This window comes from Haemaphysalis longicornis, unplaced genomic scaffold (assembly GCF_048455015.1).
Source record: "Haemaphysalis longicornis isolate Haplotype H1 unplaced genomic scaffold, Haemaphysalis longicornis Haplotype H1 scaffold_4, whole genome shotgun sequence".
Classification (NCBI taxonomy): Eukaryota; Metazoa; Arthropoda; class Arachnida; order Ixodida; family Ixodidae; genus Haemaphysalis; species Haemaphysalis longicornis.
This window is the reverse complement of record NW_027526361.1, coordinates 4,440,763-4,458,911: the sequence shown is the minus strand read 5'-3', so window position 1 is coordinate 4,458,911 and position 18,149 is coordinate 4,440,763. Positions and strand designations below refer to the sequence as shown.

At 48.8% G+C, this 18,149-nt stretch overlaps 1 protein-coding gene across 4 annotated transcripts in view; it reads left to right on the top strand.

Annotated features, from left to right (window-relative positions):
- The window catches only part of LOC144178143 (uncharacterized), a 45,319-nt gene that overhangs the window by 16,096 nt on the left and 11,074 nt on the right, over window positions 1-18,149 (top strand). For 2 of the 4 annotated variants that reach the window (XM_077705708.1, XM_077705712.1), the window contains exons 1-2: window positions 6,568-6,708; window positions 15,429-15,501. The gene's annotated coding sequence lies outside the window, so the exon portion shown is untranslated. Of the gene's footprint in view, window positions 1-6,567; window positions 6,709-15,428; window positions 15,502-18,149 lie in introns of those variants that run through there. The other 2 variants (XM_077705709.1, XM_077705711.1) reach the window with 1 other exon arrangement.

Sequence of the window (18,149 nt, the reverse complement as noted above, 5' to 3'; positions counted from 1 at the left end):
TGCAGTGAGCTGCCTGCGTGTACTTTCAATTCTTCTCTCGGGCCGAATAAAGCGCGAACAGCAGCAGCAGTAAAACTCCGGAACTATATGCGTGATACGGCAAGATATGTAACTTGAAACCTTCGCAACACCAAACAGACAAACCTGAAGCACCAGCCTTCGTCCAAGAGCTGTGACAAACGCGCTCGGTAATCCCGCTGCGGGATTACCAAGTGTGCGATCCAACAGGCCGATCTGTTGGATCGGACACTTTTTTCGTTCTCCCACCCATCAGACAAGAACATCGTAGCTGTGAGTGAGGCTCCGGCGGGCGCAGGTTTTCATTCCGCGGGGGCCAAAAAAGGGAAGCACGAAATGAGGGAAAGAAGAAGCAAAGCAAAGAACTTGGACAGGTTAGAAATGCGGGGACTTCGAGGTGACGCATTGTTTTGTTTCCCCACCGAAACCATTTTGGTGGTGAGTGAGGACGAAGACGCAGTCACTGACCAAGTCAAGGTGAAAACACAGAGACGTTTCACCTTCACTTGGTCAGTGACCGCATCTTCGTGCTCATCATGATACCTGACCAGACGAACTTTGGTCGCACTCTTTACTGCATCGAAGCGTGATTGGTTCGTAGCTTATCCACACGGAAACAGTCAGCGTTATTGGCGGTGAGCGCGACCACGGGCGGCGCTGCGGAGCGCGCCTCCGTGACGTCGGCTTAGGGATTCTCGCATTTGTCGTCTGCTTCACTCGGGCTCGCTCTCTATGCTGTTTCTTTGCGCGCGGTTGAGACTTTGTGCTTGTCCGCAGCAGATCTCGCGAATGCGCAACTTTTTTTTCGTAGCAAAAGACTTAAAATAGCGTAAACTAGCTCAAGGCGTGATTTTAAGTATAGTTTTTGATACCGCTCCGGAAAAAAACATTGCCGGCGTCGCCTATGCATTGCTGTGAAACTGGTCCTGTGCGGAGCGCGAAGAGTCGGAGCTAGGCGTCAGCCTCTGTGTTCAGCAGTCTTTCGAACCAACGCCGCCTGTATTAACATTGCCTGACGCGTCGCGCGCTTTTCAATGGGAAGGGTAGGGACGCTTAGTTCAGGCACTGATCCGCTATGTGGCGCGTGCCGGCGGACATCTCGCCTTACGTCACTGCTCGCGAGTCGCGAACGCTGCACCCACTTCTACCACGTGTGTCTGTCAGCTTGCCTGTTGGGCTTCAAGGGCCGTTTCGCTTACATCTTAGCCGCGACGGGGCGCTAGTTCTGTGGCGCACTGCGGATCTCGTTCAACGTGTCGCTCGCTTCATACTTACTGCATTTTTCCAAAGATAAAGACCGAGGCGGACTGAAATAGTGTAAGAACATACTGATTGTCGGGTAGACATATAGCTAACAGAAAAACGATATTTTCGGATGGGGCAGCCATTATTTTACTGATATTTTTCTTTCTGGAGTATTTAGAGAAGAAAAAATTGAGTGCACGTTTTTCTTCAGGCGCTCACTTCTACGATTACTTTCCAATAATATCACGAGCTTGTAAACTTCAGAAAATTATAGGAAACAAAAGGATAAGCAGCTGGGATCCCGCCACACTGTCCGGGCGCTTCTACAGTACAGTCCTCAATTTTAAAAGTGCGTACGGATGCGGAGTGCGAACAGCGGGGTCAAAGCAATACCTACATGCGGAGGGGATAGAGGTGGGATCCCCACCACTCAGAAAATTTCAGGGCCTGTGATCCGAGTAGATAAGCGCGCAAAGCCGGCATCAGCCTGCGGCAGTGCAAGGGATTTTGCTTCGTGACAAAGGAAGTTTTATCAGTGACAGACCAAGACAGACAGGCATGGTGAAAAACAAGAAGGCGTAGGAGCGCCGCCTCGGGAACGCTAAACAAACTTTCCACTATTTTGCATAGTTTCCGAGAAGCGGCGCTGGCTGGCGGACACGAAAGCACGCTGGAAGGCTACGGAGCGGGGAAGGGTAGGAGAGAGCAACAGGAGAGTGGCTGTTTGGCCATTTTTCGCTCACGCGTTAGGCAGTGTTTATACAGGCGGCGTTGTTCGAACAAAGGTAACAGCCGCAGGCTGACAACCGACAACAGCGAAAATGGAAGACCAAAACAAATTCCAGGCCTTCGGGGCTGTCGGCTTTGGCAGAAGGCATTACGATTCCAGCTAATCGCATGTAAGGTAAAACAGATTTGGCAACCTTGCCTAACACTCGAAACTATTGTATCAAGTCACTTTACGTTGTCACGGCATGGAAGTGTGCCGACATGCATTATGGGGCACAAATAATGTAGGTTGATTTTCAAATAACCTGCTGTGTGTATAGGCGCGTGCTGGTTTTCTACCTGGCTTCTAACCAGTATGCAGGCTTATTGAGCAAAACGAGTTACCTGTAAGGCAAACATACAGTAAGACTATGTTTTTTCATATTTGGAGGGATATTTCGGTACATTTGCCACAACCATATCATCCCAATGTTCAGACAGGCATTATAGTAAAACTGCACTGAAGAGGGGGAGGACCAGGAGGAGGAGAAAACAGTAAAATCGAGCTGGTTAGTGGGCAGGCTCCTCAGTCCAAGACGAGAGAGTAAGATTCATTCTTCAATTCACCGAACGTCATCCCGAGCAGGCCAGGACTTGTTCTTTGCGACTGAAGGGGTTGGAAAATAATAAAGAGCTGTCGGGACATATTCATTGGTTTCGAATTGTGTTATACTGAAAATTGGCATGTATACTATTTGTTGCGTTAGTTAGCAAGTATATCAAGTTTTCAACACCGTAATCATGTCAGAACTTTTCGGGTTGAGATTGAGTTCGTTACGATATCGATGGTTGGATAGAAATTAGGTGCACAAAAGCCGCCTTCGAGTACTGTGGACAACGTTATCTGCGCCGTAGCACAGATCTTATTGCATTGAATATTCACACGAACTTTGTGAGCCTCGCAAACATCCCCAAACCTCCTAGGACGTTTAGGACGGTGCATAAAATGAATGCGTTGGGCACAGAAGAAAAAAAACGTTCATCTAACAACAACGAAAGAAAGAGAAAACACCCGTTTTATTTCCTGCTGTGCGACCCGCTGCTTGATGCGTAGCATTAGACTCTTGAGTCTTGATAAGAGCATCTCAGAAATAGTTAAGGGAAGCCTACGCATTTGATTACTTATCGAGGAGCTCTGAGCGCTGAAACTCGCAAATACGCTAGATAGGACGGGGGCGAGTTACGTCTGAGCGATGTTCTCTGAAAGTCGTTCTCTCTCTCCTCGTGTGTTGTAAAATTGTGCGGGACAAAGCTTGAAATTATTCAGAGCCGTCAGAATCTGATTGAAAACACGCTTTTTAAAGCACCAAAGCATAAAAGCGGGCGATTTCTAGCAAAGGCACTGCTGCCAGTCAGCACCGGACGACCGCGGCGCGGGTGTAGCAGCGCGGCGAATGTAGCAGACGACAGCGGAGCGGGTCCCTAAGCTGACGTCAGATCCAGGGGGCGCCACTCAAACATCTCACCGCCAATAGTCACTATTAGTTGACAGGCTGTTCGTCCGAACTTTTCTGAGAACTTCCTGCCTCGCCAGTCGACAAAGTCGGCGCCGTCGTTCTCGACCGTAGTGTAGAGGAAAGTGGTGAGGCAGACAAAAAGGGCGATGGGTGGGCGAGAAGAGGGAAATAGGCGCGGAACACGAATAAAGAAAGAGGCAGGATAGGGAAGGCACGAGTGGAAAGGGAGAGAGGGGAGGGAAGCGTGAGACGTGTAGAAGGCAGAGAGGGCCAAGGGCGGCCTAAACTGCTGCGAAGCAAGCTGATACGCGGCCGTTTTTGTAGACCTAGGTCTACAAAAATGGCCGCGTATACGCCGGCCGGCGTATTCCCGAGAGCATTCCCCCTTGGTAATGTTTGGTGGGGCGACCTTTTTGGTTTAACATGACCTAACGTCCGAAAGAAGAAAAGCATGGTGCGGGCACCCTCCCTATACTCAGGGACCCCCGGGTATTGTGCGGTGGACGCGTTGTTTAGTATTGCGGTTTTCTTTTTTTCGAGAGGGCAAGGCAACGGCGCCCGTGTTGTCTCCTTCGCTTGCGCTGTTTACCAACTGGGCCAACCATTGAACGTCGTTCAGGCCGGCGACGAATCCAGGCAGTCGCATATGGTGCGGACGGCTATTCCGAGACGGCCGCAGTCCTTCCTTTCTAGCGGCGATGAAGCAGTGTGGCGCGAAATACGTTGTTCAGAGCGCTGCAGGCACTGCAGGGGCGACAGACGGCGTGAGACCGCAGAGTTTGGTACGCTTGTGGGCGGTAGTGCTAGCAGCCACAGTAGCCTGGCCATTTTTCTTCGACGTCGTCGTCCGCCCCCTCTAGGAGTCCGGATATTGCTGCTGTTCCTGCAATGCGTACGTGTGGGATTGAAACGGGGTAGCCCTCTAGGGCTAATGAGACCACTTCCTAGCACAATAAAGAGCCACTGTAGCGAAGAAAATACAGAGATAGATACTCTTGACCCTCTCCGAAAGCGGAAGTGCTGTGCAGCGGTAGCACGTGCGGACTGGCATACCGCCGAGCTTGGCATCGCTCGCGCGGGGGGCTGGCGGCTAATCGCCTATCGTGACCACATCGGCCCCGATCGGGAGCGCCCTTTTCCTTCCGGTCGCAGCGGAGCGAGACGTCTTCGGCATCGGGCCGCCCCCAGAGCACGCGCACTCGCGGAACGAAGAAAGCGCGTCGGAGCACGGAATAAACGCGTTTAGGCGCTAATGAGTGGACAGGATGAGCGAATGATTCCTTACTCGAGTAGCAGGAGTGCTTGGTCCGAGCTGGGGCTGCAGGTTCGCGGTGGCGCAGAAAAACCGGCAGTGCGAGCAGCTGGACACGCCTCATGTTGGTCTTCCAAACGCCAGTACTTGATGCATATGATCACTTTTTGCTTACCGCAGAGGTCGGGTAGGAGGTGTTATTGCTGATGCAGCTCAAATGCGTTCCTCGATTCGACTCCGCCACCATTTAGGCAGGTTCGGAACAGCTAGTCTTTGTTTAACGAGACGGTGAGCATATGCGTCAGTGCTGCAGCTACATAGTTGAAATTTGAGGTTCAACTCGCCCATGCAATATAGGTGTGCTTTGATGTGCGCCGTAGACAGGCTTCTTGTAGCGCACATACATGGGACGTTGCTCCGCGTTCACCTCCGCATATCTAATGCCAATGATTGGATCCGCCACTTTTGTTAATCATCGGCACGCGCCTCATGCAACTCTCCAACGAGCCTAATTGTTGCTTCGATTGCACTCTTTGGCCGCCACAGAACCTTTTGTGTCAACCAAGCCAGCTGGCGCAGTCCGCCCCCGGTATGATACGATGTGCACGGCTTCGGTGCGGGGCTTCCGGCCACATTTCCCATAGGGTTCGGATCACCGGGCGTAGCGAGAGAAATGCTTGCATGGCCGCTGCAAATTGCCGCCGCGCCTCAGCCGAGGAGGCAATCAGCCGGGTGGGCGGAATGCGGACTCGGCCGCGCTGCTGATTTATGCGCCATGCATGCGCCGGCCAAGGTTAATCGCGCCACGGTCCACCTTGTCGTCGCACGTATCTGCGCCTGCGCGCGTCCCGGTACCGTCCAACTGTGCTTTGGAAGCGCGTCGTTTCTGGTGGTCAGGACCTTCAGTGTGTTCAGCGTCGCACAGCGCACCGTTTGTAGCGTCGGAAAGATCACGTGGCCCGAAGAATGGGCTGCATTTCGCTCTCTTTGTTTGAAGAAATAATCGTCGAGCGTTGCTGTTTATACCTCCAGCACGTGTCGTTGTCATGGCTGAGCATGCAACAAGTACCTGTCGTCTATCAAATCTGCAAGCTCTTGGACTTGACCAATGTTTGGGGTCACACCCTGAAATGCGGTCGGCAGTGCCCTAGAGCTTGACTCGGCGGTGTGGGAAAACTGGAGCCAAGGTTGCGCCAGCTGCCGGGTTGGGCGACTGTACCGTAACACAAGCGGTCGCTTCCGATATCGCGCCGCGATCGCCCGAGTCTAGCGTGCGCACCGGGGCGCGCGCGCAGGAATCGTCTGCTGCGGAGAGCAGCAGACGACGGCGAGGCGCTTTGAGGCAGCTGTGAAACGAACGGCGGGATGATTGCGGACCGACACATTTGGCCCTGTTTTGTCCGAGCCCACATTCCGATCTCGCCGACTGTTCCTTAATAATTTCTCCGTTGAGGAAAAACGCCCGAGTACGGACGCCGCTTCGGGGTATACCTGAAACCGGTAGTGCCGAAACGCAGGCGGCTCGCTCTTGCGCTTGGGAGAGAGCAGCGGAATAGGAGTTTTAGCTGCTTGACCCTGCCCAGAGCGGCAGTACTGTCGCGTGAGAGCACCTTCGCGCGCCTTCTCAATTTTTATTCACTTTTGCCAGCTCTTTTTCTTAGTTTTTATTAACCTATGTGCGTACTCGTTTCCAGGACACGAACGGTTAAAGGCAAGTACATGTTTTATCTTCTGTGCGTTGCGAGTCCGCCTGTGACGTGCGAACGACATACTGCCGTGCCAGGTGAGTAAACGCACCCTCGTTATGGTTGCTGGAAAGGGTAGAGAGGGCGCCACTGCTGCGCCGATGCGTCAGGAGTGGCGTGTTTTTGTTTCCAAGTTTGTTTTGGATGTGGTGCTGTGCACGATAAGTTCGCGCTCGTTGGGATGTGAGCGACAAGTTGGTTGTCCGGTGCACATGGTTTTGGGGTGAGTGAACTTTTACATTTCTGAGGCGAGGAACATAGGCGGTCATTTCGGCATCAACTACTGGGACACTTTGAACGCCGTTCCAGAAATGCCGGGCATTCATGGAAGGAGGGCAAGTGGGGCCTCTAGGCCTAATAACCTGTCGCTTCGGATGTGGCCGGACTCTGACGTTGACGCTTGTCGGCTCTGGCATGACAGTGTTGGAATCGTTGGAATCAACAGATTGGTTTTCATTTCGTAGGACAGTTGGAATTCCGGAGAATTGCAACTGGGACGCGTGCAGCCGCTAACCAACTGTCATACACTACAGCGGAGCAAATCCTGGAGATGCATTGCTTGGCCGCTGTGCCTGCTTCCGAGTCACTAGTGCTCCATATGCGCTCCGAAGGCTGATGTGGCCGTTTGAACGAGCGCACTCGTGGCCAACGGGACAGAGTTTTATTGAAATGATAGTTGTGCACCACATAACATGCGGGTAAAAAGTTTCCTGGATGGTTTGCGTCTTGACATCAGCTAGGTACTGATGCTCAAGGGTTTCGGACAATCTCCCTGCTTTCTCTTTCCCCAGCAATGCGGTGCTTTATAAGGCGAATTTGTTATGGGAGATATCTACGCGGCGTCCCTAGGCTGACGCCATTTGTCAGTGCTGCTACATCGGTTTGATAATCCCGCTCAACTCCTTGATCCAGCTGTGCATGCGTGGTCCTTTAGGTTTTTATGCGAGCATGAGATTCCAGGTAAAGCTGCGGGCGAAATCGCCGCCATTTAAGTGCACGAAATTACATTTCAGTACTTTTTCGATGCATGTCCAGTTTGAAAAAAAAAATCAGTTTTGTCTTTCTGAATTAACGAGACAAACACTCATATTTCATTTATTACGCGCGATTGCTAGTTTGGGCTTGCTGGCACGACATTGCGAAATTTTGTGATGTCGACACAGACAAGGGCAAAGCGAGGGGTCTTGAACACACCTCACTTGTCGACATCCCACGAATGGGTTGCAGACAATTCATCGAGTGCCGTTACATTGAAAGGCACTTCATAGAAGCTGTTTCATCAAACAGTTTCATCGAACACGATGACATGATGCATATGACGACGAGTGCAACTAGAATAGTGCAAAGCAACGACAGAACATGTAAATAAACAATTTCAAACTTGTACAAATGCGTGGTGATGTGTTCTTCAGTGCTCACGTATAAAGAAATCTTCGCCAGACTTTGCATCCAACTTTCACCACGAAGAAGACGACGACCTTTTGGATGCATATGATGACGATTACGTGCACTGCAACTACGCAAGTAAACAGTGATACTGAAACTTAACTCTTTCATTACCGCACGAAGTTGACCGATTTTGGGGGTTCTAACAAAAAGCATTTTTTCTGTGCCATACATATTGGTTAGGCACACATTGCAATGACACAAAATGCACGCCCCCCGCAAATGACGCCACTTCAGCCAGAGAGCACCTCTCTCATAGGCACAATCAGCACAACGCCAATGCAGTATTTACTGACGCTGCTCTCGATGGATTTCGTCTGGCCTTGGCTTGGTACAAACCCTCGACCAGAGAAGCCAGACGTTACGTCTGCACACTGGACCACGCAACACCTGCACAAGCAGAACTTTTGGCTATCTGGGCAGCTCTAAGGGACAACACCGGGCCTTCCGTCATATATACGGACTCATTTGAGGCACTACATAGCATTGAGGACCCAAAAACAGACGACGCCACTGCTCAACGCATCCGCCAGATACTCCAGCACAAGCAGAGGAACGACGTTGACGCTAGGGTCACCTGGACGCCGGGACACGTCGGGGATCGCGGGGGTGGTAACGAGGTGGCACATGCTCTTGCCACGTCACAATCTGGAGTTCTACCTGTACATCTCCAGCCTCTCCTGCTCGGATCTCCCGACCTCCGCGACCACCCCTACGCGAACTCGCTGCCAGGCGGCCACTTCGAAATGGCGCGAGTACGATTCTACCTCCGGTTTCTTCACCGCGAGAGATTAAAAAGCATTACCCCTCCACAAATCTTTAAGAATTTACCCCTCAGCCGATCGCAAGAAATATTTATTAACAAAGTACTTGCCAACACGGCCACTACACCTCATATCATCCATAAGTGGCCGACACTTGCTGACAGGAAGAAGGGCATTGGCACCGCTGCCCCCTGCACATGTACCTTTTGTCACACTGTGTGTGAAGCAAACATGGACCATCTTGTTCTGCACTGCTCCGCTTTTGATATTCATAGACTGGACCATAATGTTTTTCAAAATTCAGATATAGAAGCATTACATAGGGACATTCTCGAAAATCCCCAACACCTGGTGACCTTATCCCAGTTTGGCGTTGCCAGTGGCCTGGCGAGCATGATTTAGTGGGCGTCTACCTCCCTCCTTATTCCCCCTCTTCCCCCTCCAGCGACCTTCGGTCCTCCCCTTCCTAATAAAAGAATTTATCATCATCATTCCATGCACTTTTTAATGACACCAGTTTTAATAATGTTTTCATAAATAATCATTGCAAAAAAATTGTCGAAGTTTTTGTCCGGCATTGAAGAAAATAAAAAAAAAAGGAGTGTTAATAAACCACCAGTAGTGGAAAAAATTTGGAATAGACATTTTGTGGATAAACATTTCAAAAGCCCATCCTAGGAAAAAAAAATAATTGAGTTGAGTTGAGTAAAAAAAAAATGTTAGCCTGCGGGATGCCTCGTGGTGAAGCCCAACCTATATTTCAAATTTTGGCATTTTGCATGGTTCTGTGGAAGAAATCTGGTGGTTTGACATTATTAAAGGCCCCAGTTAGTCTCCACGTGACCTTGTCAATGAATATGACCAGCACAATATTGAAGGCAAGCAAGCGATATGCGAAAATATCTGCTTGGAGTTCAAAATCAATCTCGGTGGTGGATGCTTGTTGGCGTTCTGATCATCAGTTATCAGTCAGAACTTTCATTTGCAGTTTGTTATCATGTTCTGACTCACTATGGTAGCCCTGCTTGCAGGAATAAGGTGCGGTGTGCTAGAATTGTGCCCAGCAAGCTTTCACCCAGCCTCCGTCGTGCTATGAAGCGAGTTCAGCGCTACAAGCCTACTACTTTGCAGTGCCACCTAACAATTTCGAAAAGAAACAATTACAAGCCTGTTGCAGACTTTGTCGGAATAGACAGCTCTACTAAAATGCAACACTAGATCTCCGAAATACCATCGTACGGAAACGAAACTGGCCGCTGAACAGCTGGCAGTGTTCAAGGCCTATTCGAAGCATTCTTCTCGTCTGAACTGATATCCGACGACTTGATGTTATGTTTTGACTTTCAGCTGAAGCTGTTATCGCAGAAGTAAGGCGTTGGTAAAGTGGAAGCATGAGCGGCATGCTTGTTTCGAGGAACAGTAGCGGGCAACGGAGGTGCCATGGAAAATCAGCTTGTAGTTGGGTAACTGCGTAGTAGCGCCAAATGTGAATTTTGCAATGCAAGAACAAAACTGAAACTGCTGGAAACTGGCTGAAAGTGCCAGGCACACTTGCTAGACATGCGGGGTTCTGTCAGAAATAGGCTTTGTCGGAATAAAGCTACCCTTTCTCTGAACCTAAGATCACTAGGGAAGAGCTGGTGTCATTTTCAGGTATCACCTCTCAACGCTGTTGGATGACAAAGCTGACAACATTATTTATTACTTGATTTGCTAGGAGCCTTTTGATAAAGAAAAAAAAAGTTATGGTAATGCAGCCTAACCACGAGCGGCATGCTTTTTTGTCAAGTACAGCAGCCGCACCCCCTTCCTCAAAAACATATGCACCTCAGCTCGCAAAAAACGCCATAAAAAAATCTCAATGTCGCCAGAGCGGGAAAATTTAAACTGATTCTAAAAGGGCACTGCTTAGACAAACCACTGGCCGCATTAGGTGTACGAGGAATGACTACAACATGTCGAAGTAGGCAATATAAGTATCAGTAAGGTGATGAATTGGGCTAGTTGGTTCTGCATGTTTCAGAACTGCACTTGAGGTTACTAAGGACACACTTGTAAGGAATACAAACGGACGGCGTGGACAGCACGAGCGCAAACCAACAACTGATTTATTAGAAGTGAAAAAACAAAGCATTTAGAAAGGGTTACAAAGTACGAGTGGAAAAGGTGGGGAGGGGGAATGAAAGCACATTCTTGATAAAAACAGGTGCTAAACATCGGAATCTGTTCAATGGCTCTTTATCTTTGCTTGTAGAACTGAGCAACAGTGTTATCTGCACTAGACGCTTTTGGTTACCACGCTTATTTGCTATGAACTGCTCTTCATGAATTCTATTTCAGGTGGGGCCAGCACGATTGAGCATGAGCTCACGCATTCGGCCTGCTGTGTTGAAATGTGATAGGCTTCCCAGATTTCGTGTGACGTCTTGTTGCGTGATCTTGCCAGAACTGAAGTTTCCTGAAACAATGGGTTGCACTCACATTTTTTGCAGTGGGTTGTCAAATTGCCTGAGGGGGCCGTTTACTCACATCTGTACCGGTGCTCTCTAAGCCTCTCATTCAGACATCTCCCCGTCTGGCCCACGTATGCTCTGCCGCAGTCCAGAGGAATGTTGTACACTACTCCTACTTGACAGTCGACGAACTTATTTTCATGCTAGGTTTTGCAGGCTTTTTTGGTGGCATCCGGTACAGCATTTACTTTTGGGCACATCCCTTTAAGTTTGACTGGCGCAGAAAACACCACATTGAGATCATGGCGCACGGCTATCTTCTTTAATTTATGTGAGGCCCTGTGTATATACGGAACAACAATGCTTTTCTTGTCATTGCTCCTGGGCTCTGGCTGTTTCTTTCTTTTCATGCTGTTCAAAATTTTTTCTGCAACTGATACTAGTGTGCTGTCTGGGTAGCCGCTTGCTTGTAGCTTGTAGAAAATAGGCAGTATAAATCATCAATCACCGGTGATCGATTTGAATAGGTGTGGTAACGAAAGAGTTAACTATGTGTCCGGCAATGCTCACTTACAACAGCTTCGCCATGCAAGTCTTGTGCTCACGTGAGTGCAAGCTTTCGTGACATTTTCGGTGCTGCGTTTCAATCCACGAGTATGCACGTGCACTGAAATGCTTGACCTGCATTGGTTGGCTAGCAGTGCTGCTTCTGTAGCACACCATGTTGATTCCTGGCTGTGCCAGCCGCATTTCGACAAGTACGAGATGTAAAGCAGACGTGTACATAGACGTGCAAAGCTCCAGTTTGTGTGAATTAATCCCTTTCTTGCTACGGCATTCCTTGTAATTGCATCTTTGGTATGTTATACCACACAATATTGTCACATGGCCAAAGACGACGCAGTTGTCTTCAAGGTAAACACGTTTATTGGAGCGAACTTGTGCTCCCCTAACAACTCAAAGAATACAGGCGGCGAAGCAGCAGTCAACAAAGTGACATGCGAAGGCGGGCGTCGACGATTCGAATGCCGGGGCATCTGCTCTGCGGGAATTTATCACTCGGCGCGAGGGTTTCTCGAATCGTCGAATTGTATCCAGAACACTGCAGATCAACGAAGATTATTCTAGGCTGTTCACGTTAGTTCGGAACGCTCTCCCTATCAGAAGAGATAACGCATGCGGCACAGAAAGAACGGAACACGCGCTTCCCTTGGCACACAGACAACAACGATAACGCAGACCAGCGCAGGGGGCGGCCAAAGCAAAACACAAATAAACAATGCATGGTTCGCGGCAATATAGAATCTTGGTGCACTAAAAAAACTTGTCAATAAAATCACAGTACAGTGAGAATACAAGACCTAGGAAGAGACGTTTTTAAAACAATGGGTACAACTCTAACATCAGGAATAGTCCAAAACATTCCTTTTAATGTTAATTTCTACACTTCACGCCGGAAATAATTACGGCCAGGCCCATGAATTGGAGCCCGGGCCCACTGCTAGAACGCTTCAGGCGGCCCAGGCTTTCGGGTCAGCCTGGGCCCGTGCAGTGGTCAAGTGCCATCCACTCCACTAACAACGGCGCTCCGTTGCTCAACTTTCACCAAAGCTTGGCCCTGCGAAAGTTCTGCTGCAGCAAACTCTCGCACTTTTTGTCCCGCTCGCATATCCTCTTTCAATCTTAATCAAAGTGGCGATGCCATTCCACAACTTTATATTTCTCATCTGTATACGAATGCTTGTCACAAACCACCATTGTGGCAAAGTCACAAGCAAATTCGGCACTGTCAGATGACAATGACGAAATGGCGAGCATGAGCAGAATTTACGGTAAGCCTTGCGTTCTTAGATTGGATTTTGGAGTAGAATGTTTCGCAGTCAGACGTTTTCCTGGCCGGTTTCGGTTTTGCAGGTTTGGGCCATAAGAGAGTAGGTTAAAGGAGCACTGACACCAATTTTCGCGGTAATATCATTGCACGGTTTGCTTCCTTTACTCAACAAAATACCCTGGATGAAATATGAGCGGCCTGCGATGCAAAGAGCATACTTAATTGGATCTCATTTATCGCGCCGACGGAGCAGCGCGCGGAGCGGCGCTCAGCAAATGGACATTAGCGTGACATCATCCCGTGAAAGCCAAAAGAAGTGACGCGGATACTGCTCGTCAATAACTCGTGACGTCACTTCATGCACGTGGCCCTGCGAGTGGGCGCCGGCGCATTTACAAACGGGTGCACGTAGCCAGAGCTACTCGCATAACCGCTGCCCAGAAAGCCACTGTTGGCAAAAATAAAGTTCCACACGAGAAAGGAAGCGATAATATAGCCCGGAATCACAATAGAAGTCGCCATCGGGACATTTATTGAAAGCGGTCATCGAATTTTCGCCGCAATGGTAGGCCTACCGGCTTGCAGCTCAGCCGTTCACCTCCGGCGGCGGCGCAGTCGAAACAACGCCCGCACCGGCCTCCCCAGTGTTTTGACGTCCGCACAAAGCGGTGAGGTCATGCCGGGATTCTGTCTTTCGGGGTGAAAGCGCGGGAATTTGAAACAAACGGTTTTCGGCTGTTCAATGTAATTAATTATTGCACGCTGAAGTATTTAAAGTGCTGTTTCGGATTCGCCAGACCATTAAGCATCGATAAAAGCAATAAAAGTGGAACATGAAATTTTCGTGTCAGTACTCCTTTAAGGGGGAGGGCTTGTTCGGTAGTACGTGAAAACTCTAAATACTCGGATTATGGGAGGGGGGGCACTTGATTCGTATTTTACGGTAGTCCCTTCCACCTCTTCATTGCAAGCATCCTTTTTGCTCGGTACACTCTCTGTGGTCGCCAGAGCCAAGAGCAGAACAAACTGTACACAACCTAGGGATGTTCTCGAGGAGACTGAATTTATCAGTCATCGTATTCTGTGTTGGTTATCGGTATCATTTTTTTTCCAATGAGAAAGTGACCCTGAGTTGTTAACATCTTTTGTGCCTCCACTGTGCAGGTGGCGTTCATATCTTCTTTTAACCAAGTAGCTGTAATGCTTGCCATTGAATTTTTATCTTTCATTTGCTTCAGTGTCCGTAGGTGTTTGGAGTGCCTTCTCCCCATTATTTATGGCAGAGCTAAAAGTACCGCAAGTACAGTCCTCCTAGGGATTTGTTTTCAGTGGTCCAAAAGCATGTGAAGTACTGGTTGGCCAGCACTCGTTGAGGTCCTCCTCTAGAACACTGGGGGCTGAAATGGCTGCGTCCCACAGGGCCAAAAGCATGCAGCCAATTTTTCTCACAAGAGCAGCATCAGGTCGCTCTAGTTCCTTATTTGACCTCAGCAGAACACCAATCGTTTGTCTTTGGTATGTGTTTCAGTGGCAGTTGGAAAGATAACTGCTGCAGCGCTTATCTTTGACATTTGTTCTAACTCCGCCCAGGGATAACAAGGTACCTACTCCAAGTCACTGGTCAGTCCAGCTGCTGAAACGCTTGTCATTGGCAGTCATACTTTTCACCTGGTCCCTTGTCTTTGGTATTTGTCTTAGCAGCGATAGGTGTGACGTGTAGTTTTTGTTGGTATTCGTTGAAGGCAGCCACTGTGACACCTCCGCGTAAAAGTCCCTGGCTTTTTCACACAGCAACTGCTGTTGGAACAGCATTTGCCGCAGTGGGCTTTCTCCAGTGGAGTGCTTGCCTTTCCTTTAGACAAGGAAGTGCTGTGGCGCAGCCCCTACGAAGGTGCCTGCGAATGAGCAGCACCTCGCAGCTGAATGAAACCAAATGTTATTTAGTTTAGTTCAGCTATTCCAAGCATTGAAGCACTGAAGCAGTGCTTCAGTGCTTGGCATTTCCTTGTCGAAAATACCTTGTTCATTTGTTATGTGAGGCAGACAGGTTAATAAAAGGGGCAGGCACATGCATGCAATCACTGCCTCTGTACTTTCTTAGCACACTCAAAGTTGGACGTGCACCCGCACACCCAACTTCGAATATCATCATGGAGTTGACACGTGGATAACTCTGTGTTAGTATCTCCCCAATTACGTCAAATTTGAAAGGTTTTCAACATTTGTTATCTTTTGTTCTTAAAAGCAACGTCCTTCGGAGCCCCAGTAGGGCTGCGCTACCACAGACTAGATCTTGAAACAGAGCAAGGTTGTATTTTGCCTCTGTATGTTTTCTCTACCAGAGTTGACATTGCGTGTCGTGAATAAGGTAGCGCGTTGATGCGTCTGCCTGAAGCCAAATGGGGCCAGTAAGCAGGAAGTATTTCGAGAATGTGTGCTTCCTTTGCAGATGGGCTCTCTGATGCACCCTGGTGAGGATGGGACCACTTCGGCAGAGGGCGGGATGCAGTGCTGTAGCCCAGGTAGTGTCCCTCAGGATCCTGTCAAGTGTGGTACAAAAGCTGGATTTTTGCCTAAATTAATGTGTGGAGCGATATTGAACATGTCGGAAAAGTCAGCCCCAGGGGTTGGGTAGAAAGAGTGTTTGGTTTGGATGAAAAGCTACTACCTATGTAATCTCGTGCAGTGATTCGGGTCTACAGGCACCGGACACTGAAGTTTGCGCGCGACTACAGCGCCGCCTCTCGCTGCCGCTTAGCAACTCTGGGTCGGTGGATGTCGCGACCAGCCGTTGTGTGGCGGAAGTTTTTTAAGAAACATAGTTATAATTGCAAGTTGCACGGACCGAAAGCATGAAAATGCTGCTGGAAAGAATGAGTGGCAGCGCCACTACTGCTGCGGGGACTGCCACAATTGCGAAAGGCAGCCTGCCATCGTTCTGTACAGGTTTCTCAGGCAGCCGTGGAGAATAAGCGTCGCAAGAAATGGATTTTAGCAGTAAGAAAGCCATGACATTTTTGGTCAGTAGCAAGAGTAAAATTATGAGTACGATGACTGTTTATGCGCACCGCAAAGACGAAGGGCCATAAAACTAAAACGTTTGCTTTCAGTGTTTCATACACATCGCACGCTGCGATGAATCGCATGCCGTCGTAGTATTTGCATAAAACAAGGTATTACGGCTTCCGACACTATTGTTTTATCAGCAGTAACCTTTTTTAGCGAACTTCACGGCACCAAATGGATGCCAAAAGGTGACACAAGAGAATCTTCACAGCACGTTGCGGGTGACGCCAAAAGCAATGTCAAGACGATCAATACGCATCCCGCTTACTGCCCTACTTTGTCCCCCAAAGTGTGCAGAGTTCGGCCACGCATTCCAAGTGAGAGCGTGGCAACCTATCAAAGGCAACGTTGCATTTACTCGCGCTGACTTCTTTAATGCGTTTTGTGTACTCTGAAAGTTGGTTATTATTGTTTAAGCAGAGGATAGGCAGGAGGAGGAAATACTTTTTTGGAGAATTCCGAATGGCCTGAACAAACTGTATCACAATTAGCCGCTAAGAGGACTCTAACATTACTCACAAGATAGAAGCGGAAACTAAGTGGAATCTTCGTAAAGACAACCACAGCTCTGCAGCAGATTTCCAACTGTGTGAAACTGCGTTTACTTTGTCATCAGCTAACAACGTTTGGAATCCGTTTTTAATTAGGGACAACACCAACCGAGCTGAAGAAGGGCAACCGAAAAAGTAACTGTAGTATGGTTGTGCGAACAGAGGAAAAAACACAAACACGCTTCTGTCGAGGAGCGCCGTTGTATACGCTGGGGACAATTTATTAGGCTGTGATACAAGAACAAATTAATACCGTATTTTCCGGTCTATAAGTCGCACCCCCCTCAAAATGCCAGTTTTTCCGAAGAAAAAAAAAACGTATATAAGTCGCACCGGTGTATAAGACGCACCGGTGTACAAGACGCACTTGTTAATTAGGTAAACTCATAGTGAATCAGGCCGTTAAAAAGAGAGGCGAAAGTACATGGTTGCGGCGGCCGCCGCCTATCAACGCATCGCCTGGTAAGGAGGGCTAGACACGTGCAAAGTCTAGACAGCACTAATTTCTCAAAAATGGTTTATTGATACACACAGATGGCATGTACTTACAGACGGCGTTTAGGCAAAACCATCTAAGTCTTCTTCCTCCGACTCGCTAACAAACAATTCAGCAACTTCAAGTGGGAGTTCCGCCGGCACATCGCTGTCGTCCTCCGACTCACTGATGTCTTCTTCGCCAACATTGTCACCACTCCCGGAACGGATCATTCCGGCCTTTATGAACCCGGCTACAACTGTTCTTGTAGAAATGGAGTCCCAAAAGTCTGAGACCCATTAAGCCACCTCTCCAAACGTCGCGCATCTCTTGCGTGCTGTCGTAAATCGGCACAATAAAGGTGTCATGGCGGACGGAAGTGACGCGCCCAGAAGCGGCCTGAAAATCGAAACTTATCACCAAGCTGTCATTTTAAAAATTAGCAGCACGTTTACCTCCTTCAGAGTAATTCTCTGTAATAATTTATAAATAAACTGCATTTTATTTTTGCTACCCAGTTTGATATTACTTTGAATTTATTCAGAACTGTAGTTACTGCGCATGGCAGAAAGTGGCGCGCTGTTATCGCAGGCCATTATCATTGTTTTTGACTAGAAAAAGCTGCAAATTCTTTGGTTTAACTTCCCGAAGCGACATATGGGCTATGAGAAACACCCTAGCGGTAGGCTTCGAATTCATTTAGACCATAGAGCTGTGTCTCTTAACGTGCGCTGGCCACATGCGGCTGCTGCGAACCAGATTTTTCCATACATAAGTCGCACCGGTAGATAAGACCAACGAAAATTTCAGAAAAAAAAACGCGAGTTATACACCGGAAAATACGGTACTGACTGAATTGGCGCTTTAAATAAGCTTCCCTTGCTGAATGGGACTTCGCAACGATGTCTGTCCCATCAATTTCTTTCGCGGCGTACACGCGCGCGGGAACGTACAATCTCTGTAACTTCTCGCGCGCGCGAATGTCAACAGTAGTAGTTCAGCCCCATAATTGTCCGGAAATCGCACAGAAGCTAATGAGACACGGGGAAACTATTTGCAGCAACAGTTTTTAAGTACG